The sequence below is a fragment of the Lagenorhynchus albirostris genome, chromosome 6, assembly GCF_949774975.1.
Source record: "Lagenorhynchus albirostris chromosome 6, mLagAlb1.1, whole genome shotgun sequence".
Taxonomy (NCBI): domain Eukaryota; kingdom Metazoa; phylum Chordata; class Mammalia; order Artiodactyla; family Delphinidae; genus Lagenorhynchus; species Lagenorhynchus albirostris.
Window position 1 is genome coordinate 58,750,279 of NC_083100.1, and position 25,989 is coordinate 58,776,267.

Here is a 25,989-nt window from a genome sequence, read left to right on the forward strand (position 1 = left end):
GAGGGGACATGGCAAACAGACAGGGAGGGGAGGGTAAAAAGGGAGAGGGAGGGAGTAAGAGTGGGAAGAGAGTGGGCGCTGGGAAAGAGGGAGAGCCGGAAGGGGTGGGGAGAGGTGGAGGCGGAGTGGAGGTGGGGGGAGGGAACGCAAGCCACGGGGGGCGGGGCTCGGGGCGGGGGTTCCTGGCCACGCCCTCCCGCCTGGGTCCCCGGAGTTCTGGTCGGGCCCGCGGAAGTCGTACGAGGTGCCTGGTGATCGCTTGCGTACGTCGAGGGGAGCGCCAACTGCTGTTTCCCGGACGTCCCCGGGCGGCCTGGGGGACAGCTGGGGCGTCGCGGTCCGGGGAAGGGAGCGGAAGTCAGCGTCGAAGCCGCGGAAGGAGGGGCGGCTGGCGGAGGCCCCGCAGCCCTTGAGGCCGGTTCAGCTGCACTAATGACCGAACGCGGTGTGAGGCTGGAGTGTGGCCGCGCGGTGCTTTCTGTAGAAGGCATTGGCCAAGAGCGCACCTAGCTTCAGGTGCTCGTCTGAATAGCGGGAGCTTGATGGCCCGGGGTTCAGTGTGACTCCTCCGATTCCCCAACCAACCTCTCCAAGGGGCTCCCAATATCTGAGAGTGAGGTCTGCATTTCTGTGGTCCTCATGTGGGAAACTGTCAGAAGAAGTGAGGGGGAAACTTCCAGGTTAAGGTGTGTGAATGCGAGCATGTACCGAGGTATGTGAGCCGGAATGTGCATCCATGAAGAGGAATGTTTTTGTTCCAGGAACCCCTCTCCCCAAACATACCGAGTGGTGGGGTGAAAGCGAGGCAGTGTGTCCGAAATCAAAAAGCCAGGAGGTCCCCTGGGAAGCCGTCTTCCAGTAGGACCGAAGTGCTGAGCATCTTTGAAGAATGGTCCAGACACCTTGTCTTCCTTCCTGTCCTGCCCGTGGTGATCTCCTAGGAAACCTATCATTGAATAGTCATGTTTATTGCATTTGTTTTCCTTTCTTGCCTATTACTCTCTCTTCCCGACCCCAGGTAACAAGCTCATACTTTCGTTTCTGCTAACACTTAATTGGATGTCTCCCCTTATTCTTTGACTCCCCTGGGCTTTTGGACACCTTATAGAAGGCAGTGCTGAGTCCGGCTCTGGAGAAAGACTTTGATTGAATCTCAGCTCCACCACTAACTAGCTCTATGCTTTGAGGCAAATTACTTAATCTCCCTACACTGCAGTTTCCACCACTGTGAAATGGAGATAATAATAATACTCAACTTACAAGGTTGACTGGAGGATTCAATGAAATGATTCATGTAGAGTTTATCTAGTCTTATCTGTCAGAGCCATGAGCCCCCTTTCTCCTAAGCTACCCTGGGTATCCCCTCTTATGCACCCCATTATTTTGCCACCTAATCCATTAAACAGGGGGTTGCTTGACATGTTTTCTTTGTGTACATATAGGTGGATTGTTTCCTCAACCTGCTTTTTAAGTTCTTTCAACATACTGTCATTTCTATGTATACTCTGACACCAATTTGATACATTTCACATAGCTTGTGTTCAATACATGTGGATTGAATAATTAATAAAATTTATCTAGAGAGAGATTTTTCTAGAAAATTTGAAGTTATGAAAAAGGAAAGCTCTTCATGGGGCAGGGTAAATAGAAAAAACTTAATAGATGGTTATCTTGTTCATTATCTTGTTCATAAAAGGTATCATTATAGTAATTTCAATTATATAAGGAAAACTGTAAAAAAGACAGTTGGAAGTGAACATGACGAAGTATAGAGTTGATGCCCTGCTGGAGTAGAATTATGAGTGGTTCTTTTTCTCCTGCTTTATACTTTTTAGTCCTTTCCATACTTTTCAGAGTATGTATTACTGTGTTACTTAGGAAAAGTACTTTATATAATTTAGGTTATAAAAATGATCATATTTTGGATACTTAGAGATGGAGGGAAAAAAAATCCTGAGAATAAAGCAATAGTTTTCTCTTCTTCTTTTTCAGACTAGTGAATCTTTTCTGATTCGTGCTAGAAAATCAACTGATTAGTTTGAAGTATAAAGACATTTCCTTTTCAGTGACCAGAATACTTGTCTTGCCTATTTAGGCACTTCCTTTGAAGGATCAAGATCCAAGGCAGGGAATGAAAATCATAGAAGGGTTCATATTAAATCCAGAGTCAAGGCAAAATGGTCTTAATGGTTATCTCAACCAAGCTGTAGCAGTCTAGTGAATTTTGACCTTTCGAGTGATTTTCTTTTTTGGCTTAGAGATGCACCAGTGCTGTTCTGCTTGTATTACTGTAACTTTTTTTTTTTTTTTTAGTTAAAAATGCTTTATTGCTAAAAAAATGCTAACCATCATCTGAGCCTTCAGTGATCATAGTCTTTTGCAGTAGTAACATCAAAAATCACTGATCACAGATCACCATGACAAATATAATAAAAATGGAAAACTTTGAAATATTGCGAGAACTACCAAAATGGGACCCAGAGACATGAAGTGAGTGAGCAAATGCTGTTGGAAAACACTTTTTTTTTAATTTCAAATTTGCAATTTACTTCAAACAGAGTTACCTTGTTTTTATTGAAAATGAGCACAACAGCTTGATTTATTTGCACAGTTATTCTTTCATTCAACAAAAATTTACTAAGCACCTTCCAAATGCCACACCCTGTGCTGATGCTGGGAATACCGGTCAAGACCTTGTCCTTATCTTCCAGGAGGTTAGGGTCTCATTGATGGATATGCATATATAAATAATGATGTTATAGAGAATTATCACAGGAGCTTTGATACGTCCATGAGTAGGCATACTTACAGCAGCCGGTGGGACACGAAGGAGTAGCCCGTTGTAGTGGGGCAAGAGCACAGTGAGAAGGAGGAGACAGGAGAAGCTTCATAGAAAACTAGTTATCTGGGCCGATTACAAATCTTTAGCTTATAAGTGGGTAGTCCTTCCTGATGTGAAACTATTATTTTTTGCATACTTTACCCTAATTATGTTTTCTTATTATATTCTCTGATACATTAAGGGTATGCTTTGTGATTCCTTACTTGATAGGGGCAGTGAATTTATAATGGTCAAGTCCACCATATTCCAAGGACTGGCCAAAATTTAAAAATATATAAGTCCTTTTATTAGATATGATTGAGGCTTAGAAAACACCTTAAACCTTAAACTTCTTATTTTTACTTAAAGTGTATACATTCATTCCCTAGTCTTTAGGTGTTGGGCTCACGGTGGGTCCTCTGATTAAACTTACTCATAGTTTTGTCTTGCGTTAGTTCCACTTTTTTTGTTTTTGTTTTTTGGTGTTTTTTTTTTTTTGCGGTACGCGGGCCTCTCACTGTTGTGGCCTCTCCCGTTGCGGAGCACAGGCTCCGGACGCGCAGGCTCAGCGGCCATGGCTCACGGGCCCAGCCGCTCCGTGGCACGTGGGATCTTCCCGAACCGGAGCATTAACCCGTGTCCCCTACATCGGCAGGCGGACTCTCAACCACTGCGCCACCAGGGAAGCCCCCACTTTTTTTTTTTTAATAAATAAATAAATTTATTTATTTATTTTTGGGTGCATTGGGTCCTTGCTGCTGTGCGTGGACTTTCTCTAGTTGCGGTGAGCGGGGGCTAATCTTCATTGCGGTGCGCAGGCTCTTCGTTGCAGTGGCTTCTCTTGTTGTGGAACATGGCCTCTAGGCTCACGAGCTTCAGTAGTTGTGGCTCACAGGCTCTGGAGCACAGGCTGAGTAGTTGTGGCTCATGGACTCTAGAGCGCAGGCTCAGTAGTTGTGGCCCACGGGCTTAGTTGCTCTGCAGCATGTGGGATCTTCCCCGGCCAGGGCTCGAACCCATGTCCCCTGAATTGGCAGGCAGATTCTTAACCACTGTGCCACCAGGGAAGCCCTGGTCCCACTGTTGAGTCATTGTGTTTATGATTTCCAGCCTCTGTTTTTCTATAGTGGAGAGAGAACATAAAGACACTTGTAAAACAATTATAAGTGGGGAGTTTTTTAGGCTTTACAATTTTTTTCTTCATCTTTTACCGTTTTCTAGCTCACAACTAATTTGACATCAATTTTTATTATTTATTTTTTAGTGACCTGCCTTTATAGAGTCTTTTCAGAAATCATTCAACTTCATTTTTATATCATTTTTCATGTCCACTTTATTTGTTTTGAGTTTTTTTCTTTTGCACTCATTTCATTATTTTATGTAATAGACATCAACACATTTTAGAATAAATAACTGATTCTAAGGATGCAATTCAACTGTTCTGTAATGTTTCATTTAAAAAATGTTAGTCATGACCCAGTGAATTTATTTCAACCCAGTAAATTGATATGAAGACCTACAGTTTGAAAAATACTGTTTTAAAGAGTAGTCACCTAGCATTCAGTGCACCTGGCATCAGTGGGGGTTAGAGAGGGATAGAGAGTGAAGGTTAATCCAGTTAGTTAGTTAAGCATTGTTTCATTAAGAGGGCTTCTACTATATTAAAATTTTGTTGGATTAAATTTCTGGGTCAACCACCAGGGTTTGGAAATCTCCTTGCACTCAAGTTTTGGATGTGTGGCTTGAGTTTTAAAGAAACCTGGCTTGGATCTAAAACTCTCAAGCTTAGAGTTAGTGCTAATGGCCCACAGAGTTCATGTTATATAGTTAACCAACCATAACTGAGCCATTTTAAGGCCATTTTTATTATATCCTTTTCTACGGATAGAACAAGGAAGTTAATTGATAAAATGTCTAAGCTAATATAAGAAAACAGTTTTCCTAGTTTGTGACAATATCTGGGCTTCTGAGAACCTCCATTTAAGTCCTGTATTCTTTCCAGGGACACAGCACTTGAAAGATATTTGATGGTACCAGAAAAGGATATGGCAAGCAAGAATATTTAAGTTGAAGTCAAGACCTTCCTTCTTGGTGGAGCTTCCCAGATAAAAAAGGTATTGGGGGCTATCCTGCCAGAGAGCATAGTAAAGACAGATGGGTATTTTCCTGGGTTGATAAATGTATTTACCCTGATCTGCAGGACTAGCTCTCAGAAGTTTACCCCTTTCAAAATGCCTGTTGTTCACGGAAGATGTGGCCAGGGAAGGATGGACCATCTTTGGCAAAATATCTGGGAATACCTGCCTGCAACTCAGGTACCTCTAACCCCTTTTAAATGAGGGCACACAGTGTGATGTTCTTCATTTTTGAGGATGTTAGGCCTGGAACCTTAGGTTTGGTGTGGAGATTGCTTGGAAATAGGGCTTGTAAGGGATATGCACTAGGCATATCTCCTGGCTTCACGAGCTGTTTTTCTAAATGCTGAGATGGAGCTCCCTCTTGTAGATATAGAGAGAACACAATAATATCAGAGAGAGAAGCCAACCAGTTCTGCAAACAGGCCTAATGAGAGGTAATCACAGTTGTGTAGTCCCCAAAACTCACATTGTCAATGCAACTAGAATGATGAGGTTCTCAGGGACTGATTCATGCTAGTCAGACTCACTGAAGTCTTTTGAACAGAATGCCAGTTCACAATGGGGAAATTCATCTCCAGTGATCAGGAGACTCCTGTTTGTTCTCCAGGACCCTCACTGCTAAATCCTGTGTACCTGGGGAACCAGAAAGTTGTTTGGTGATCTCAGAATCATATGAGAGAAGTGGATGGTTTTATGGGTTGAATTGTGTCCCCTCCAAATCCATATGTTGAAGTTCTAGCTCCTTGTACCTTGGAATGTGATCTTATTTGGAAATAGAGTCATTCATTGCAGATGTAATTGATTAAGATTAAGAGTAGGGTGGCCCATAATCCACTATAACTGGCATTCTTATAAATGGGGATGGCAGAAAACTTAAGTTGTTATCAACGTAAAATATACTGTTATAGATGTAAGTTGTTATATGTAAGCCACATGGTAACCACAAAGCTAAAACCTATAGTAAATACGCAAAAGAGAAAGAGAACGGAATATAGGCATACCACTAAAGCAAGTCATCAAATGACAAAGGAAGAGAGCAAGAGAAGAGGGGAACAGATAGGGACTACAAAAACAGCCAGAAAACAATAAACAAAATGGCAATAAGCACATACCTATCAGTAATTACTTTAAATATCTATATAACTGGACTATATTCTCCAATCAAAAGACATAGAGTGGCTGAATGGATTAAAAAAAAAAAAGACTGAGGGCTTCCCTGGTGGCGCAGTGGTTGAGAGTCTGCCTGCCGATGCAGGGAACACGGGTTTGTGCCCCGGTCCGGAAGGATCCCACGTGCCGCGGAGTGGCTGGGCCCGTGAGCCATGGCTGCTGAGCCTGCGCTTCCGGAGCCTGTGCTCCGCAACGGGAGAGGCCACAACAGTGAGAGGCCCGCGTACCATAAAAAAAAAAAAAAAAAAAGACTGACCTATATGCTGTCTACAAAAGACTCACTTTAGATGTAAGGACACACAGACTGAAAGTGAAGGGATGGAATAGTCTGTGCAAATGGAAACCAAAAGAAAGCTGGAGTTGCTATACTTATATCAGACAAAATAGACTTTAAAACAAAGACTAAAAGAAAAGGAAGGGCATTACCTAATGATAAAAGAGTAAATCCAACAAGAATTTATAACACTTGTAAATATTTATGCACCAGCATAGGAGAACCTAAATATATATAGCAAATATTAACAAATCTAAAAGGAGAAATAGATAGCAATACAATAATAGTAAGGGACTGGGCTTCCCTGGTGGCGCAAGTGGTTGAGAGTCCGCCTGCTGATGCAGGGGACACGGGTGCGTGCCCCGGTCTGGGAAGATCCCACATGCCGCAGAGCGGCTAGGCCCGTGAGCCATGGCCGCTGAGCCTGCGCGTCCGGAGCCTGTGCTCCGCAACGGGAAAGGCCACAACAGTGAGAGGCCCGCATACCACAAAAAAAAAAAAAAAAATAGTAAGGGACTTTAATAACCCACTTAAATCAATGGATAGATCATCCAGACAAAAAATCAATAAGGCAACATTGGTCTTAAATGACATGTTAGACCAAATGGACTTAACAGATATTTACAGAACATTCCATCCAAAAGCAACAGAATATATTCTTCTCATGTGCATATACATTCTTCTCTATCTATTTTTCAAGATAGAAAATATGTTAGGTCACAGAATAAGTCAATAAATTTAAGAGGATTGAAATCATATCAAGCATCTTTTCTGACCAAAATGGTATAAAACTAGAAATTGATTTTATGAAGAAAACTGGATAATTCACAAATATGTGGAGATTAAACAACATGCTACTGAACAACAAATGGATCAAAGAAGAAATCTAAAGAATAATTTTAAAATCCCTGAGACAGATGAAAATTAGGAATGTAACATATCAAAATCTATAGGATGCAGCAAAAATAGTTCTAAGAGGGAAGTTCATAGCAATAAATACCTACCTCAAGAAACAATAAAAGTCTCAAATAAACAACCTAATTTTACACCTCAAGGAAATAGAATAAGAAGAACAAATGAAGCCCAAAGCTAGTAGTAGGAAGAAAGTAAGATTAGAGTGAAAATAAATAAGAGACTAAAGAAAAAAGGAAAAAATAAAGTAGAAAAGATCAATGAAACTAAGACCTGGTTCTTTGAAAAGATAAACAATGTTGCCAAACCTTTAGCTAGACTCACCAAGAAAAAAAGAGAGAGGACTCAAATAAATCAAATCATAAATGAAAGAGGAGATGTTAAACTGGTGCCACAGAAATGCAAAGGATCATAAGAGACTACTATGAACAATTATACACTAACAAATTGGACAGCCTAGAAGAAATGGGTAAATTCCCAGAAACATACAACATACTAAGACTGAACCTTGATGAAATAAAAAGTCTGAACAGACCAATTACTGGTAAGGAGTAATCAAAATTCTCCCAACCAACAAAAGTCCAAGACTGGACAGCTTCATTGGTGAATTCTACCAAGTATTCAAAGAATTAATACCAATCCTTCTCAAATTCTTTCAAAAATAGAAGAGGAGGAACTCTTCTAAGCTCATCTTCCGAGGCCAGCATTACCCTGATACCAAAACCAGGGTTAAGGATGCCACAAAAAAGGAAAATTACCGGCCAATATACTTGATGAACATAGATGCAAAAATCCTCAACAAAATATTAGCAAACTGAATTCAATAATACATTAAAAGGATCATACGCCATGATAAAGGGGGATTTATTCCAGGGATCCACACATCAGTCAATGTGATACACCACATTAACACAATGAAGGATAGAAATCATATGATCATCCTGCTGAAGGAAAGCATTTGACAAATTTCAACATCCGTTTATGATAAAAACTCTCAACATAGTGGATATAGAGGGAATGTACCTCAACATAGTAAAGGCCATATATGACAGGCCCACAGCTAACATCATACTTCATGGTGAAAAGCTGAAAGCTTCTCCTCTAAGATCAGGAACAAGACAAGTGTGTCCACTCTTGCCACTTTTTAGTCAACATAGTACTGGAAGTCCTAGCCAGAGCAATTAGGCAAACAAAACAAAACAAAACCCAAATTGGAAAGGAAGAAATAAAAATGTCACTATTTGCAGATGACATGATATTACATCTTCCTTCTTCTGTTTATACGTTCTTTTTTCTGATAGGTCAATGCCATGTATCATATCTCAATTTTCTTTGCCGTACTCCAGGTATGTCTTACAGTACACCTGGGTTGCTCCTGCCAAGCATTTACACGTACTACCCAGCCTATTCTGTTTTAGTTAATGAAAGAATCAGCTTCAGGCTGCTGATTAAAAGAGACAAATGAACACACCAAAAAAAAAAAAAAGCAGATTTGTGACCCCTGCCTCTCAAAATTTTGATTTGTAAGTTTATGGTGGGACCCAAGGATAATCGTGTTAAATAAGCATCATAGGTGCTGTTAACCTCACTGATTATCTGTTGATTTGTGCTAGATTCTTTCTTAGAGCATAATCTAAATTCCAGGTTCTGGAGACACCAGCTTGGTCCAACCTTGGTAGGTTGTACTCTTAGCTTTAAGGACTTAGGCATTCCCCAACTAAGAGCTCAGAAGAAGAGTGGGTATCCAAGCCAGTCCAATTTGTTCATTCATTCACTCAACAAATTTTTGAGCATCTGCTATGAACTAAATACTGTTCTAGGGTCTGGAGATACATCAATAATACAAATAGATACAAATCCCTTACATTCTAGCTGGGAGTCAACAGTCAACAAATCAATAAATACACTAGGTGAGCAGTGCTATAGACAAATACAAGCAGTGTAGAAGGACTGTGAATGCAGAGGGTCTGCGGGCATTACAGTTTTCAAAGGCGTGTCCTGGGTAGGCCTCACTGACAACATGACTTAGGTGCGCCACGTGGTTCTCCAGAAGAAGACTGTCCCAAGCAGAGGGGACAGCCAGTACAAAGTCCCCGGTCAGAAGCTGAGCACACCTGGCCTGTTAACAGAAACAGGAGGCCAGTGTGCCTGGAGTGGAGTACGAAAGGGAGGGAGGTGGCAGAGGCTGAGGTCAGAGGTTACAGGGGAGTCAGACCATGTCCTTACAGGGCATTGCAAGGCCATCGGCTTTTACTCCAGTGAGACGGGAATCAATTGGAAGATTCTGAGCAGTGACATGATCTGACTTATATTTTTAAAGTATCGTTCAGGCTGCGGTAGGAGGGACAGGAGCAGAAGCAGGGAGGACCAGTTAGGAGATGACTCCAGTAGTGCAGATGAAATGTTGATGATTGGCAATAGGGTAGTAGCAGCAGAGATGGTGAGAGGTGTTAGATGTTGGATAAAATTTGAAGGTAGAACCATTTTCTGACAGACTGGATGTGAACGTTGGAGAAGACAGATGTCAAGGAGGACTCTAATCAGGGTGAACCTTACAATTCTTGCTTGGAATGCTGAACAGAAGCATGTCCAAATGAGGAAGCACATGGCAGGCATCCTATGCCCATGAGGAGAGTCAAACTGTGGGTGGCAGGGCAGAGCGGCAGAAAGAAATGGTCCTGAGGCCTGGTTCCTCTCAGCGATTCATTCTTCCAGTTACAAGAGCCAATGAGTCCTTTGTTACTTGCCTCCGAAATAGGCTTATTGCTACCCCCACCCAGACTCTAAGGTGTCTCTGAGATGTGCTATTTGCCTGAAGACACTTATCACAGTTCCACCAGAGCTAGTCTTCAGACCTCAGGGATGACTCCCAAAATATTCCTTCTCATGCCTCCCTATCTCATTGGTCTCTCGGCAAATTGTAAGCCCCTTAGTGTACTGTGTCAGGAGCAGGGCCAGACAGACCCGGCACGGCAGAAAGTGTGAAATTATTAGCACAAGATCCCTGTTGTTGGTAGTAGTGGTGGTGCTAGTATCACCTGTATTTTACAAAATTGAGAGCAGAGATTAAGGGATTTACCGTGGATCAGAAAGTCTTCTATTTCAAATCTAAGATGGGTTTGTCTGATTAACCAATTACAATCCACCTATCACATAGAAGAGAGTAGAGCTTTTCAGGAGGAGATCATCTGGCTGGTTGCTTCACTGACTGGCAGTGTACTGGTGCAGATACCACAGATGTGATCCTCAGCCTTACACGTCAAATAACTACCGGGCCCCTTCCCTCAGGGTGATTAGGCTGGAAAGGATGAATTCATATAGCCCGACTTACAAGAAACAGACGTATAGACCAGCTTGTCAGATTATTTAAAATAGGAAATATTTCTCAAACTTGAGAACTTGTAGACTCTTGAATATATCCCACTTTGAGAAACATTGTATTCGTACTTACATCATGAGACTTTATGTGATCACTTGATCAAAACAGTCAGAAATGCAAATCTAGCCTGAACATTGGCATTATTCTATGAAAAGGTGGCAATCCAGGTGATGCTTGTGTTAAAATTTTTATATTATCTTTAAAATGAAAACACAAAATTTAAAAATTATTCTAAAGAATTCCTGGACCTCTAAGAATATGATTGAAGACTCCAATGTGAAAAATAATGCAATAGAAGAAAGGCTTTGTTTGAAAACGGGAGTTAGTTATGTATACAGGATGCTCTAAAGCAAGTCCACTCAGGAAACCAGATTGCAGATCAGAAGGCAGATTGGTGGGTGTAGAATAAGAACAGAGGGAGTTGGCTGTTCTCAGGGAACACAGTCCTCAGACAAGGGTAGCTGGTTATCCTAACCTGCATTTGCTCTACAAATATTTTTGTTTAAGGCTCTACCAGTCATGGAGAACAGAGCTCCATCTTTCTTGCCTTATGATAGAGAAGGCAAGAACAAATTATTGTTCACTAACTTTCCTTTTCCTAGACTTCATCATGAATCCATGAACCCTCCCTGCCAATGCATCATTTCTAGGTAAATAGGAATTGTGCTCTTCTCCTGACAAGGAAGGGACTTGGACCAGATTAGGAAACTCCAGAGACCACACTCTTTCCAATTAGCACGTAGCTAGTTTTTGTCATTCAACTAAAATTATGAGGGTCGCTTATATTCTATAGGAGACGGTAAAAACAACTTTTAACTCTCTTCCAATTTTGTCTACAGCAGACTCTGAGAAATCCATCATTCTTCTCAAATGACTTCTCCCCGTGTTGTCTGCCTACTCCTATTTTAAATCTGCCTTTGACCAACCCTCCCCTTTCCCACCTCCAGCCTCAGCTGAGTCAGTGCTAGGAAGTAGGGAGCACCCACCGCCCATTGCCACGTACTCTCTCCTGGCTCCCACACTGGACTGGACTGGAGCCAGGTTCAGCGCTGGGCTGCCTCCAAGCAGGCTGAGAGAATGCATCCTGTTCCTGGGCAGCGATTCCAGGGGCAACATTGAATCCTCGGAGCCAGGCAAGGGCATGTAATCCCTTAGGCCACTTGGCAAATGCCTATTTGTTCTCTAGTATTGTCAGAACGGGGAGGGGGTGTGGAGGGAGCGCCTGGCCAGTTTGGAAATGAGAGGGCCCTTAGGGAGCACGCGCTGAACCCCAGGGAGCCTTGATCCGAGCATGTGGTCCTTGCTGAGCCCCCTTACCTGGTCTGCCACACCACTCGGAGCAGATGCCTACACAGGCACCACCAGTGCGCTCCAGCGCCTTTCAGTCCAGCCACTGCTGACTTTCTCTACCCTACCATTTCTCAGGAATGTGTGCCGTTCATCTTCTTCCCGCAGTCTGGAATGTTCATCCCTTTTAGCTCCTCCTCGCTAAATCCTCCGCACCATTCATTCATTCATTCATTCATTCATTTCTTTTCCCTTCCAGTTTTATTGAGATGTACTTGCCATACAGTGTAAGGTTAAGGTGTACAGCATAATGATTTGACTTATATACATCATGAAATGATCGCCACAATAAGTTTAGTGAACATCCATCATGTCATATAGATACAAAATAAAGCAAAAATGTTTTTCCTTGTGATGAGAACTCAGGATTTACTCTCTTGCCAGCTTTCATATATGTTAATTATATTTATCATGTTGTATGTTGTATCCCTACTACTTATAACTGGAAGTTTGTACCTTTTGACCACCTTCATCCAGTTCTCCCTCACTCTACCCCCTGCCTCTGGTAACCACAGATCTGATCTCTTTTTCTATGAGTTTGTTTGTTTGTTTTTGAAGTATATTGACCTACAGTGTTAGTACCTGGTGCACAACATAGTGATTTAATATTTCTATATATTACGAAAATGATCATCACTCCTCCCCACCCTTTAAAAGCCACAGCTGTAATGAGCCCTCTAGAAGGCCTTCTATGATCTACAACCAGAAAGGATCTCTTCTTTTTTTGTCAACAGCCATACCCATTTTCCTGGACCTATCCTAAAACATAGACAAAGTTCTGGTTTGTATTGTAGCTACTGAGATACATTTCTTATCTATTCTACCAGGGAATAAGGTAGGACATGGGGGCATGTGTGACTGCCTTTGCTTTTCTCATAAGGTTCCTCACACTGTAGTTACTTAATATTTGTTGAATGAATAATAAACCGGAAGCATTGTGCACATGGTGCACAAATTACAGAAGACGGGATCCTTTACAAGTTTCCCTTCAGAAGCTGGCCCTAAGCAGGGCTTTCCTGGAGTCTCCTCTCATCTCCCCCCACACCTGCAGCTACAGGGGCCTATTGCAAGGGGAGGGTAGCCTCCAGTCCTCCAGCAGTAAGCCAGCATCCCTTCTGACTGGTCAGTGCCTAGGCCATACCAGTTGTAAAATATTTTGAATATCACCGCTGCATCTAAGACAGGCAGCACTCAACCAAATGACATAGAAGAGTGTATTCAAGTGCAGGTTATAGCAGTAAGACATTCCCATTGTGTGTGAGGCACAGGCTAGGTGTGTTGAGGGAGGCACTAGAGGGTAGGGGAGTTGGGTGTTGCTAGAAGCTGGCAAGCAGGGAATAATTGTACTTTTCGTTAATTACTTGTGTAACCTTGGGCAATAGAGCACCTCTGCAGTCTGGAGACCTGAGTTCTGGTGCTGACACCTGTGCTTGGATCTTGGGCAGATCACTTGACCTTGTCACAGTCAATTCATCTACACAATAGGGGGATGGTTGAGGTTATAGTGAGATACAGTGTTGCTCGATGCGTGTAGAAAGTCATGAATGGAGCCTCAAGAATGGATAGGTCAAGGGGATAGTGCTTGAGCTTTCCTGTTGAGCCTTCCTGTGGAAGAATCTATTTCCTGCCTGTGCTTTAACAGGAAGTATTTATTGGTTCTAGACCAAGTCTTGGAATTGAACATCTGGCAAAAGATGGAGAAAATAAACAGGGGTATTCAAACATCAGTCTGATAATGTGCCTAATAGTCTGAAGTTTTTTTGCTTGAAGCAGGAAGTGTTTCTCATCAGGTCAAATCACAATTAAACCATGCTTTCTTTTCTCTGTAAAGTTCTTTTAAGTTCGTTGTTATTTCTCCTCTGAAAGGGCTCACAACACATTGTCAGATGTCACCAGTGAGCATGGAGTAGGTTATGTAAATGTCTAGCATAGTTTAGTTTATTATCATTGTTTTTATTACTTGGTAAAAAGAAAAGTCACTTGTTGGTTATATTTTCCTGTGCAAATAGAATTGCTTAACAGAAGAAAAGGAAATAGAGCAACTGTTACTAAATGACCCAAAAGCAGAAGTTGAGTTCCTTTCACATGAGCATTCAAAAATGTTTCAGCCACGTACTCTGGTCTTGGCAGCCCAGAATCGGGGAAGACCTGAGCTGTGTTGAGCAAGGTCAGAGTGAAGATTTATACACCAGCAGAGGAATGCGGGCAGGAGGCAGGCATGTGGAGGTATTGGGGGTGAATCTTTGAGCAGACCACTTAGTAGCCGTGAACACCACTCACAAACCCAGTTATAATCATGTAACAGAAACACATGTTGTGAATTTGCTAATTTCTCAGACACATTATGTTTCAGAATTCTTGAAAGTACCCCAGGGGAGCTCTCTCTAAACTGGTTTCATTCAAGGTCAACGCCTTGGCTAGCTGACCAGTAAGATAATTTTCTAGATTTGGGAGCCATTTGAAATATGAAAGTCTTGAAAAGAAGCATATTACAATAGATTAGAATCTGGAAGAGAGATTACAAATTTAATAATATGCACTTAAATGTGAATTGTTATCATTGGTTAGACAGATATCAAATTTATTCAACCCATAATTCTCAGCCTCTTTTTTTCCCCATAAAAGCCATAAATATAGTACCAAGTGGGAAATAAAGGCTGCTGGGTGATCGGTAAGACAGCTGATTGCTGTTTCTCTAGCAAAGGAAATTTTTGTAATTTGTTCATATGCTGCTGCATTAATGCTAAAACTTGCTGTCGGCTACTAATTATTCCCTACAAAAATTTGGTTTCTGTTTTTAATCTTGGTAAGAGAGCAGTTGTTATTGTAGTCTTCAGAGGAAGACTGGTACCTGAGAGAGAGCCCCACTGACAGGTGGGGCCAGTGTTTTTTTTTTTTTTTTTTTAAGGGAATTCCTTTATTTTTATTTTTTATTTATTTATTTTGGGCTGTGTTGGGTCTTCGTTTCTGTGCAAGGGCTTTCTCTAGTTGCGGCAAGCGGGGGCCACTCTTCATCGCGGTGTGCGGGCCTCTCACTATCGCGGCCTCTCCTGTTGCGGAGCAACAGGCTCCGGACGCGCAGACTCACCGGCCGTGGCTCACGGGCCCAGCCGCTCCGCGGCGGCATGTGGGATCTTCCCGGACCAGGACTACGAACTCGTGTCCCCTGCATCGTCAGGCGGACTCCCAACCCCTGCGCCACCAGGGAAGCCCGGGGCCAGTGTTTTAACGAGGGGAGTTGTGTTACACAGAAAGATTTTGGAGATGGTATTTTAACACAGTTTCCCTTGGAAGATTAAGTTTTCTAATTGCTTTTGTTGTTAAAATGAAAGTGTATAAAATATGTGTCAGATTAGTTTCATAATAAGAAGGCCAGTCCCCAATTCTCCTTATACCAGATATAAGCTAATGTTTTATTTTTACCTTAAGTTTGAAGAAAGACTTTAAATTTAAGTATTATAACTAATGGACAACACGGACAGTTATCACTTTCAGGTCGCTTATCAATATCACCTTCTCAATGAAGCCAACTTTGACCACCTTATTTAAAATTGTGATACCACCCGCAACCATCATACTCTTTCTTTTCTCCATGGTACTTATCACTTTCCAATCTACTAATTTACTTTTTTATTATATTTATTGCTTATCATTTTTCTCCTTCTACTAGAAGGTAACCTTCATGAAGGCAGGATTACCCATGTTGTTTACTGATATATTTTTAGCGCCATAAACAGTGCCTGGCATATGTGTGTGTGTGTGTGTGTGTATGTGTGTGTGTGCATATATATATATATATATATAAATATATAGCAGGCACACAGCAAATGTTTGTTGAATGATTGATGGACATCTATATATCTGTACTTTCAAAACGTCTTCTGTTCAGAGAATACTACTAATATCTAAGAACCCTAAGGTGCATTTCTTAAAGGCACAGCCCCTGTGGGTGCATGTGATCAAAGTGTAGTCAGAGAACTGATGTATAGTCAGAGAACTGATGTATAGTCAGAGAACTGATGTTGGACACAAGTGTTTGATGCTCCAGTTGCTCTTTGAGCATTTACCAGAAGCAGCTGAGTGCCAAGTCTGCATAGGCCATAAGGACAAATCTCTCTCAGTGACTAGAAAGTCAAGACAGTATGTATTTGTGAAGTGTTCATTTCTATGTAGCCAGTGCTGAATCCACTGTGAGGTTCTCCTGAAAGGAGAAGGCCCCATCCTTGTTCTCAACAAGCTGGCCATCTGGCTGGGGAATTTTCTGTACAAATGGCCACCTATGGTTCCTAACTCTTATTAGCAAGAGGATCTACCTAATTTAAACCAAAGAACTGCTTGAATTTGAGGACTTAAAAACTCAAGTCAATGAAGATCATTAAAAGTACATGTAGGGCTTCCCTGGTGGCGCAGTGATTGAGAGTCCACCTGCCGATGCAGGGGACACCGGTTCGTGCCCCAGTCTGGGAAGATCCCACATGCCGCGGAGCGGCTGGGCCCGTGAGCCATGGCCGCTGAGCCTGCGCGTCTGGAGCCTGTGCTCTGCAACGGGAGAGGCCACAACAGTGAGAGGCCCGCGTACCGAAAAAAAAAAAGTACATGTAACCATTTGCTTAGACCAGTAGCCAATTCCTTTGACCTGGTATCCAAAGATTTTTAAAGGTAATTGTTTGTACAGTGAGGCTTAGCTGAATATTTTCAAAGTATCTCCATATCAGAGTGCCCTGGAGATGAAGAGAGATTGTATGTTTCCCTGCAGTCCTCTGCTTGCTGTAAACACCTCCGTCTCTTGTCTAACTAAGACACAAGTTTGTGCTTGCCTCTTACCCTAGCTCACCAATCAGAGCCCCCAGGTCCTCCTGAGTGAGTCCCCCAGTGTTCATCGTCTGCTGGTCTCACTGTCTCTGGTCCCTCCACCTCCAGTCCCTCCTGCTCACTAGAGCCAGACGAATCCTTCTAAATCATGGCTTTCACCTTATCGGGTCCCCCTTTAGGAATTAATTTTACAACATGCATAGGACTAAATCCAAACTGCTCACACTACAGTTTTCTCCCATCAGATAGTTCCACCTGGCTTAGATGACCTCAGCTCCCTGCCACAGTGAATACTGTGCTCCAGTCTGGTCTCTTTGTTCTTCTTTCCCCTTCCACTTTCTCAGTTTCCCTTTCCCAGCCCTTGCTCCCCATACTTGGACCCGTCTCTTTGTCTTTATTTGTACTGTTTCTCATTCATTCATTCTTTAAATAGATATTGAGCATATACCATATATGAAGCAGTATTTTGTGTTCTGGGGATACAAACTCAGCGATTTGGATTATGCTGTCTTCCCTTCTTCCTTAATCCAAGGCAATCCAAACCATACACTGCCCTCAAGCGCCAATTCAAGCTTCACCTTCCTAAAGGTTTCCTGATTCACCCCTCCGGACAATGGTAGGCAGCTGAGTATAATGGTAAAGAGAAAGGGCTTGGGAATCAGATAAATCTGGATTGGAAATTTTTGTCTACCACCCAATATCTATTGACTATTAGGCAAGTTACTCAACCTTTCTAAGCCTCCTATTACCTCATCTATAAAATGGGAATCATAGTCCCTCATGGGTTTGTTGTGAGAGTAAAGAGAGATAGTAGTCAATGGTGATGTTGCTGTTATCTTTCTCTTCTCTGAAACTTTATAGCAGATGAATTATGCTTGGTCACTTAAGAATGAGTGAATATTACTTGTAGTGTTTTTGTGTTTCATGAAACTCCTTCCTCATTCAGCAGCACTTAACAAGTGCACAGTGAATGTATGTACAGTAAGAGGACACTTGGCTGTCTCATTGCCTCTCTCCTATTACGTCCCCAGTTCCTCAGGGACACTGGCTTCTGGCTGTCCTTCCTATACCACCTCCTTGTCAAGATGAACCCTTTCCGTGGACTGAAAGCCATCAAGATAGAAATGGAGATGCCTCTATTTGATCTGGGGCTAATGGGAGAGGGAAACTTTTACAAACTGAAGGGTGCCTGAATTTCCAACTAGTGTTAAGTGACCATAGCAAAGTATAACCCATGGCTGCAATTTGCTCTGTCAAAGATGGAATTAAAGGTAAATTTGAAGTTTCACAACATAGTTCTCTCTATTATGGGTGCCGCTGTGCATTAAAATTGTCTGTGTGAGGCTCATTGGGATGGGCAGAGATTCAGTCACTGCTAATGCCTTAAGGAAATGGGGTGGTGAGAATTAGGGTCATTCATCCCAACTGGGGCAAGAAAGAGAACCAGGAAATGTGTTTTTCAATCTTGACATCTTGCCAGCTGGAGCTAGAGGGAAATGTTTTTTTGAACTCATCGAGCAGCCTACTCACAAATCACAGAGATAGCTGCGCTCAACAAGAATAGAGAGAATTTTTATGTGGTCTAGTTAAAGATGTGCACCACCCATTCAGAGCTGTGCAGAGCACCCCTCAAGGACCCTTGAAACCAGACCACATCACTGGTAGAAGCCCCCTTTAGCAAATGCTGTGATAACTGGTTTTACGCAATGAGGCTATTTACATATATCCTCAGTAAGAGTTTGGACTAGTATAAGAAAAATACAGTATAGCAGGTGTGCCCACCAAATTCTGCATATTTAGCCATCAACTGATAACTAAGATACTATCCAGTAGGTATAAGTAGTCTTAAAAAGAATAAATATTCTAAACGGTTACAAATCAACTTTGCAGTTTTCAAAATAACTTTTGTATGATCTCAACTGGTTCTTATGACACCTTTGGGACAAGGGCAGCACAGATAACTATAACCATTTTACGGGTGAAGAAAGAGAGAGATTAAATGATTGTCCAAGGTTACAAAGCCTCTAAGTAGCAGAACTAGGATAAGACTCCTCATGGCCATTATTATTTTTGTTATTATTATCATGCTGATTATTATATTGACTCCCTGATATACTTCTCTGTCTTTTCTGCTCTCTTTCCTATACACAGAGATTTCTGGAATGCACGTGCCCCTGAGCTGCTCTGTCTCCTCTGGGCTGGGGAGTAGGGTGTCCCTGACTGGGTTCTTGGCTTTTACAGGGGCAGATGGGGCTGGAAGCCTGGCCTGGCCCGGCTGGCTGGGTTTCTCATTTTGCCTGGGGCCAGGTCTGAGTGGGATGGTTAGAACTGGAGCCCTTTTTACATTTCATGTTTTTCTGGTTTCTAAAAACAAAACAGGGTAAGAAACCCCTCTAGCAGGAGTGCTTGTTCCAGGCAGGGTGTTCCTGCCAGTCTCCTCCTGTAGGAGGACCTGCCTTTGGGCATTCCTATTCCCTTTCCTTGGTATGTGATCACCCTGATAAGTTTTAAAGATACATCACATTCAGTGTCCAGGTCTGACTGTTAGATTCGAATGCAAATACAGTAGGTTACATGGTTTCATTTCATTAAAAAAACACTATTCTTGAAGTTGGGAGGTACACATGTTTACTAATATTATGCTGAAGCTCTAAGAAGGGACCATCCCCCAGCCCCAGAGGAGTCAGCTGGACAGCTTGAGTCTGGAAGGAGTGGTGGTGACCAGCACAGGCTGACACATGCTGGTTTGGTGAGGCACAGCTCAGCCTGGCCTCTGGAGGTTCATTATCTGAAAGAGAGATCATTCACTCTCATTTGGTCATTGCTTGAACTTCTTTGGAGGAAAAAAAAAAGAAAGAAACACACCCAGAATTTGAAGTAATGGAACTTCATTAAGTTGGAAGCACCAAGGTCGTGTAAATGGGGAGGGTTTTAATTGAACAAGAAAAGGTAAACCCCTGCTCCTTCCTAGCTGGAACCCATCCGTGTTGCACATCTGCATTAGTCCTGCTGCCCGTGCTTTTCACGATTGTTTCTGAGGGCAAGGACCTGAGTTTTGGACGCTCACTAATCAGAACCGTGCCAGGGGAAACCCAGAAACATTCAGCAACTCTACCCAGAGAATGCAAATAGTCACCCGCTCCGGTTCAGTCCCCTTCACACAGCCTGGACACGGTGGACTCCAGAGGCTGCAGGGGAAGGCATGGCTTTGAAAGTCTCTTTCATAGCGGGTAAGCTCATGCTTTCCCACATAAACCCTGAGACAGCTGGGGAGAGAGAGATTGGAAGAAAGACAGGGAGAGGCAGGGAGACCTTGTCTGTATAGAAGAAGCCAAGAGCACAACAGCAGCCGGCAACATGCCAGAGGGAGGCTGGCAGAGAGCCAAGAATCTCTGAGCGAGAGCTGAGCATCAGGGCAGGCCCCTCTCCCAGCACCGTTCCAACCAGGAGAATCAGACGGTGCCCACCAGTTGCCTCAGCAACCGGGGGGGTGCTTGGAAGCCCCGGGGGTTTGTTAGAACTCTGGGCTCCATGGAGGGGCCTCCTTATTCTTTCCAAACTGTGTGGGGAGCAGCTGGAGGGTCTGAAGTGGCCGTCGTGTTTGGGGGCTTCCGGAGCCACTTTCCCCAGGCCAGCTGAGTCCTGTGACCAGGAGTGGCTGAGTCACGGCAGCAGCTGTGTGTCTCTCCAGCTACGATCTGCATGTAAAATCATACTCGTTATTGTATCCTAACCTTTTCAGCATAGATGTGACTTAATTTTTAAATTGCCCTTTTGCTGGCTGGGGATTGTATTCTCTTCCCGAGTCTCTGCATCACAGTTCCTGAGTCTCCAGCGTCCTCCATAACTTAGTTTTCCCCCTCTCCTACCCAGGCAAGGAAGAAACTGAGAATTATGACTCCTAAAGTATCTCATCCTCCAAGTCCTAAGAGAATCAGACCCTGGGGAGAGGAGGTGGCCTCACGTACACCAGCTGTGGGCCGTCACATCCAGGGGGGCCCGGAGGAGCACCAAGGCCAGCCTCCCCCCTGCCCTGGCACCTCCTCTCTTTTCAACCCCTTTCTCTTTGAAAACTAAACTGCATTCCCTAGGCTGTGGTACTCTATTTCCTGGCTCCCAGAAATCTTTGGTGTGAGAACAGGCAGAGGAATCTCCTGGGGTGTATTTGGAAGGAAGGGAGTAAGCTCAGGGTTGGATAGCTTCCACGAGCTAAATCTTAACGCTGCTGCACAATGGAATCATCTGGGAGCTGTTAAAAAATTGAGACTCTCAGGCCCAGGCCCAGATTCAGTGCATCAGACTTGCACAAAGTTTTTGTTTGTCTGTTTTCTGTTTTGTTTTTTGTTTGACAAAGGTACTTTTTGTAACCATTCCCAGGTGATTCTGAGATGCAACCAGGGTTGAGAACCACTGATGTAAAGGTGAATAGCCTGGGCATGAACACAGTCAAGGTTCCTGTGTGCTACATAATGGGTACAAACCTTATTTGTCTGCAGGAAGTCCCTCAGTCTGGGCCAGTCAGGCAGCTGTACTTGCTGGTGAAGACCTCTTTCTTTCTCTCTTTATCTACCAGATACCTCCTCTAACTTGTTCTAAGCTTGAGGGAGGTGGTCCTGGGTAAAAAGAACCCAGTTCTGTGGCACCATTATAGTAAGGGAGCTTTCGGAAAGTTAGCAGAGGAGGAATACAACTTCAGAGCACTGAGGGGAGAGGGGGTGGTTTGCTGATTTTTTCTTTACATCTAAAATAAAACCCAGAGGAGGGGTGGGCAAAGACAGAAGGAGGGAAGAAGCAGAAGTGAAACAGAAGATAAGAGTCATGAACGAAAATGAGAGAATCCAGGAAGATTACCACCCCTACCCCTCACCCGCCCCCATACCTGTTCTTAGAGAATCTGAGAAGGTGGTGCTTTTGACTCTAATAATTAAAATTGCAAATGGCCTTCCTTGAAATCTGTCCTAAAATTCTGAATAGCTTTAGCTCTGGCAGCTGCCTTGGGACAGTTATTTCAGTGTCCCAGAGGAAAGATATTTTGGGGTTTAGTCCTTGCCAGAAATAAGAAGCCAAGGGAAAAGGAGAAACATTACAGAATTTCCAAAAATATTTTGATAGCAATGCAAAACTTTGTGGAGGCTTAAAGAAAAGTTAGAGTACACTCATTTCAAGAATGCCTACTGGCTTTGTATTTTGGCTAGTAGATTAATTATGTTATCCTGTGTTGTCATCTGGGGAAGGGCAAGTTCACAGATACACATGTGGGAGTGTGTGTGTAAACGTGTGTATGCCATATGCCTGTGTACACTTATTTATACATTTTTACTGTTATGATTTGTGTATATGAAATAGATAAGTTCTATTTAAGTTTTAAAATAACATATAAAATAACTTTTCCTATTTGGAAAAGTGAGGGAGGTGACATCAAGTTCTAAGTCTGGCAGGAAAATGAAATAGGGAAGGCTTCAGTTAGTGATGTAAAGTTGGACTACACATCTCAAGAAACCAAATATGACCTACCTACCTATGGTCCTCAGGGCAGATGTGGGCCAGTGCTGCCTGGGCCATATGTGGGGACCTTTGGTGGGCCTGCTGGGAAGTAATGTGCTCCAAATAAAGCTTGATGTTTTCCCCCCCAGCCCTCTTCCCTCTACCTACTCCTGCTTCTCCTGCATTGCCTAAGCAAAGTCACTTCTTTCCAGTGCATCCCGGTGTTAGTGGTTAAAGGATTTTGTTCCTTCCCAGTGGCGCAGCAGTAAGGCTATTTTGTGGGTTCTTATTTTTAATGGGTTTAAGCTATTAGTTTTTCTGTAGTATTTTATTTCTTATAATGTGCTCATTTTCTCTACAAGTACCCAAGGGCTGTGTTGCACAGGGTGCAATTTTAAAAATAAAATAATTATGCGCTGGAGGTTGGCAGATTTGGGCTTAAGAATTATTGCATTGTAAGGGCATCCCTCAGTTATGTGCAGGCTCATAAATATCTGCCCATCAGTCGGCTTGTCTGGGCAGCCAGATCTGTAGAATCAGTTTGCGATCAAAAGTACTAAAATTGGCAAAGCTTTGTTTATCTCAGCAAAGAAGGTCTTCATGCAATTTGGGAGCAAGTAACAAACGTTTCTATGGTGTAAAATGAAAGTAGAGGATCTGATGAGACAACATTTTCCTGCAGTCAAAAGTGTGAGCCCTTCTGTTTTTGTTTTTAAAAATATTTATTTATTTGGTTGCATGGGGTGTTAGTTGCAGCAGGCGGGCTCCTTAGTTGCGCCTTGCTGACTCCTTAGTTGCGGCATGTGGGCTCCTTAGTTGCAGCAGGCGGGCTACTTAGTTGCAGCTCCAGGGCTCCTTAGTTGTGGCTCGCTGGCTCCTTAGTTGCAAGCACATGGGCCCCTTAGTTGTGGCAGGCGGGCTCCTTAGTTGCGGCATGCAAACTCTTAGTTGCGGCATGCATGTGGGATCTAGTTCCCCGACCAGGGATCGAACCTGGGCCCCCTGTGTTGGGAACGCAGAGTCTTATCCGCTGCGCCACCAGGGAAGTCCCGTGTGAGCCCTTTTGAAGGATGGGCAGCTAATACTGATTCTTACTCTGCTCCAGCACTCAGCAATTGAGTAAATAATATCTTATCTGCTTCCTGAAGTGTATATTAGAAAATTCACCCCAGTGGCTCTTTTTTTAAAAAACTTTTCCTGACAAGGGAAAGAAATTGTATTTTTCATTTAAAAGAGAAAGAAAAGTAATTTTTATTCGTATGATTATACCTGTAGGAATTTGTTTTGTTTCTTTGAATTTTAAAATTTTGATGTTGGGCTTCCCTGGTGGCGCAGTGGTTGAGAGTCCGCCTGCCAATGCAGGGGACAAGGGTTCGTGCCCCGGTCCGGGAAGATCCCACATGCCACGGAACGGCTGGGCCCGTGAGCCATGGCCGCTGAGCCTGCGCGTCCGGAGCCTGTGCTCCGCAACGGGAGAGGCCGCAACAGTGAGAGGCCCGCGTACCACAAAAAAAAAAAAAATTTTGATGTTGGTAACATGCAACCGTCGCCCCTGCCCCCACCCCCAAACAGAGTGTCAAGTTCATATTGTTGCTAAATTTAAGGTTGAGTTTAATTAGGAAAATTTTCAAGTTGAACGTTAATTGACAATGATAATTAAAATCTTATAGTTCTTTACAGTTTATAAAAAGCATTCATATGCTTGCTCATTTAATTTTTGCAACAGAGAGAGTAAGATGAGGCAGGTTTTACTCTCTCTACTCTGTGGCTGGAGAGGTCAAGTCTCAGGAAAGTTAAGGATCTTGTCCCAAGTCATAAAGCTGGCACATGAGGGATGTAAGTCTTCTGATCCCAACCCCGTGCTCTTCTTTAACTGCTAACTGATTAGTCTGGTAAGGACTGTTAAAAACTAATGAATTATGTATATGTGCCTTGAATCATATGGTTTCTTATTAAAGTTTTAAATTTTGTGAGGGTTCTTTAAAAGAAAATCTCCGCGGGTGGGCAAGCTCAAGCTTCCTATGGCTTCAGCTCCCTCTGTCCCATGGTCAGGTTTGTTGGCTCAAGCAACTGTTTTTCCTCATCCCAATATTGAGTGAGATCTAGAAATATTCTCTTTCCTCTTAGCGGAGTCCAGCCCAGCTGTGACAACATTGGACCCTTTCAAAACTGGCTCACCCTAGTAAACTGAGAAAACAATTGTAAAAACACATACATGGATTAGTTTATGGAACACAGATTTTTAAATTCTAACTTACCTACAGTCTGGCCAATAGCTGCATTAGCTTTCAGGACAGACCCCCAACTCCAGGTCCTGGGCCTTGCTTTCATCCTGTCTGGGGTGCTGGAGAGGATGTGATGCCAAGGTACTCAAACACATAAGCTAGGGTGGATTTCAGGTCTAACAAAATAGTCAGTCCTCCCTAGTATTATTCTTCAAGTGTGAGCTGTCTCTGAGTCTGTTCTGCTCCACCTCTGTTCTATAGTCACTTTTGGCTCTTTTGGCCTGTTTGATCCCAAGAATTATGTTATTTATCATATGATAGAAAAGCACTAGACTGGGAGGAAGGGGCCAAGGGATAAGACCAGGTCCCCGTGTGTGACACTGGCAAGTCACTTTGCCTTCCTGGGTCTCAGTTTCCACATCTGAGAAGTATGTGGGTTAGACTGGATATCTGTCGTATTTTCCCCAACCTTTGTCCTGGAAGTCTCTCTCAGTAATCACAGATTTCCACTGGTCAGGCTGAGGTGGTGAGGAAAACGGCATGTTTAAATGTGCATATGGGAGAGGGTCAGGTTGCACCTGGGACCCAGAAATGTAGAGACCCTGCTTCTCTAAAGACTTAGGGAGCTGAATACAAACTCATTTGGGGTCCAGAGATGCAAATGACGGAGACAAGCAAGATAATGACCCCTAGACCTAGAGAAGATGCAAAACTACTGCAAGGATTGACAGATGATGCCCAGATAGGACTCTTTGCTGCTGGGATGTAAACTTCACAAGGGCAGGGATTTTCGTTCTGTTTAATGATGGATCTCATACCTAGGCACTCAATATATGCTATTGAATGACAAATGAATACTTTAAACTTGTGATAAGCTAAATAAGCAATGTGAGAGTATCTAATTTATCGAAATGCATTCACCCCAAAATACCCCCTGTGCCCTAGGGCCGATCTCTGGATAATTCTGAATCACTAGCTAAGCTACTATTCATGTAGCCACTAATTGGCTTGGCCTTTCCTCCTTCTACTTGCACTTTCTCTGGTGTGACCCTTGCCTGTGGAATGGTTGGTCTGACATTTATGGCTCTGCCCATCATCAGTTAATAAACTTCCCCAGAATAATCATACTGTATCAATTCAGTCATTAAGCTGAAATGGTTAGCAAGATCACACAATCCTCCAGACTTTGATTGTGGAGAACTAAGGGTATGGTAACGTGTGGGTGGATATGTAAGTAAGTAAATATTAAACTGAGACCAAGAGGAGAAAAAGAGGAGAGAGCTGCCCTGTCTTTGCGCGTGCCTCTCTCTGATACTCAGGGATGTGCTCAGAGCAGTTGAAAAATTCTCCGCTTGGCTTGTGTTCCACTCTGAAAAACAGATTTAACTTCGTAAAACAATTTCATTAACATCATTGCACGTATAATA

General features: G+C 43.0%; 1 long non-coding RNA gene across 1 annotated transcript in view; it reads left to right on the plus strand.

Annotated features, from left to right (window-relative positions):
- Window positions 1–227: 227 nt before the first annotated feature.
- LOC132521772 (uncharacterized) overlaps window positions 228–25,989 on the plus strand; it is a 32,158-nt gene continuing 6,396 nt past the window's right edge. The window contains exons 1-2 of the long non-coding RNA XR_009540959.1: window positions 228–712; window positions 4,824–5,136. This is a non-coding gene — a long non-coding RNA (uncharacterized LOC132521772). The remainder of the gene's footprint in view (window positions 713–4,823; window positions 5,137–25,989) is intronic.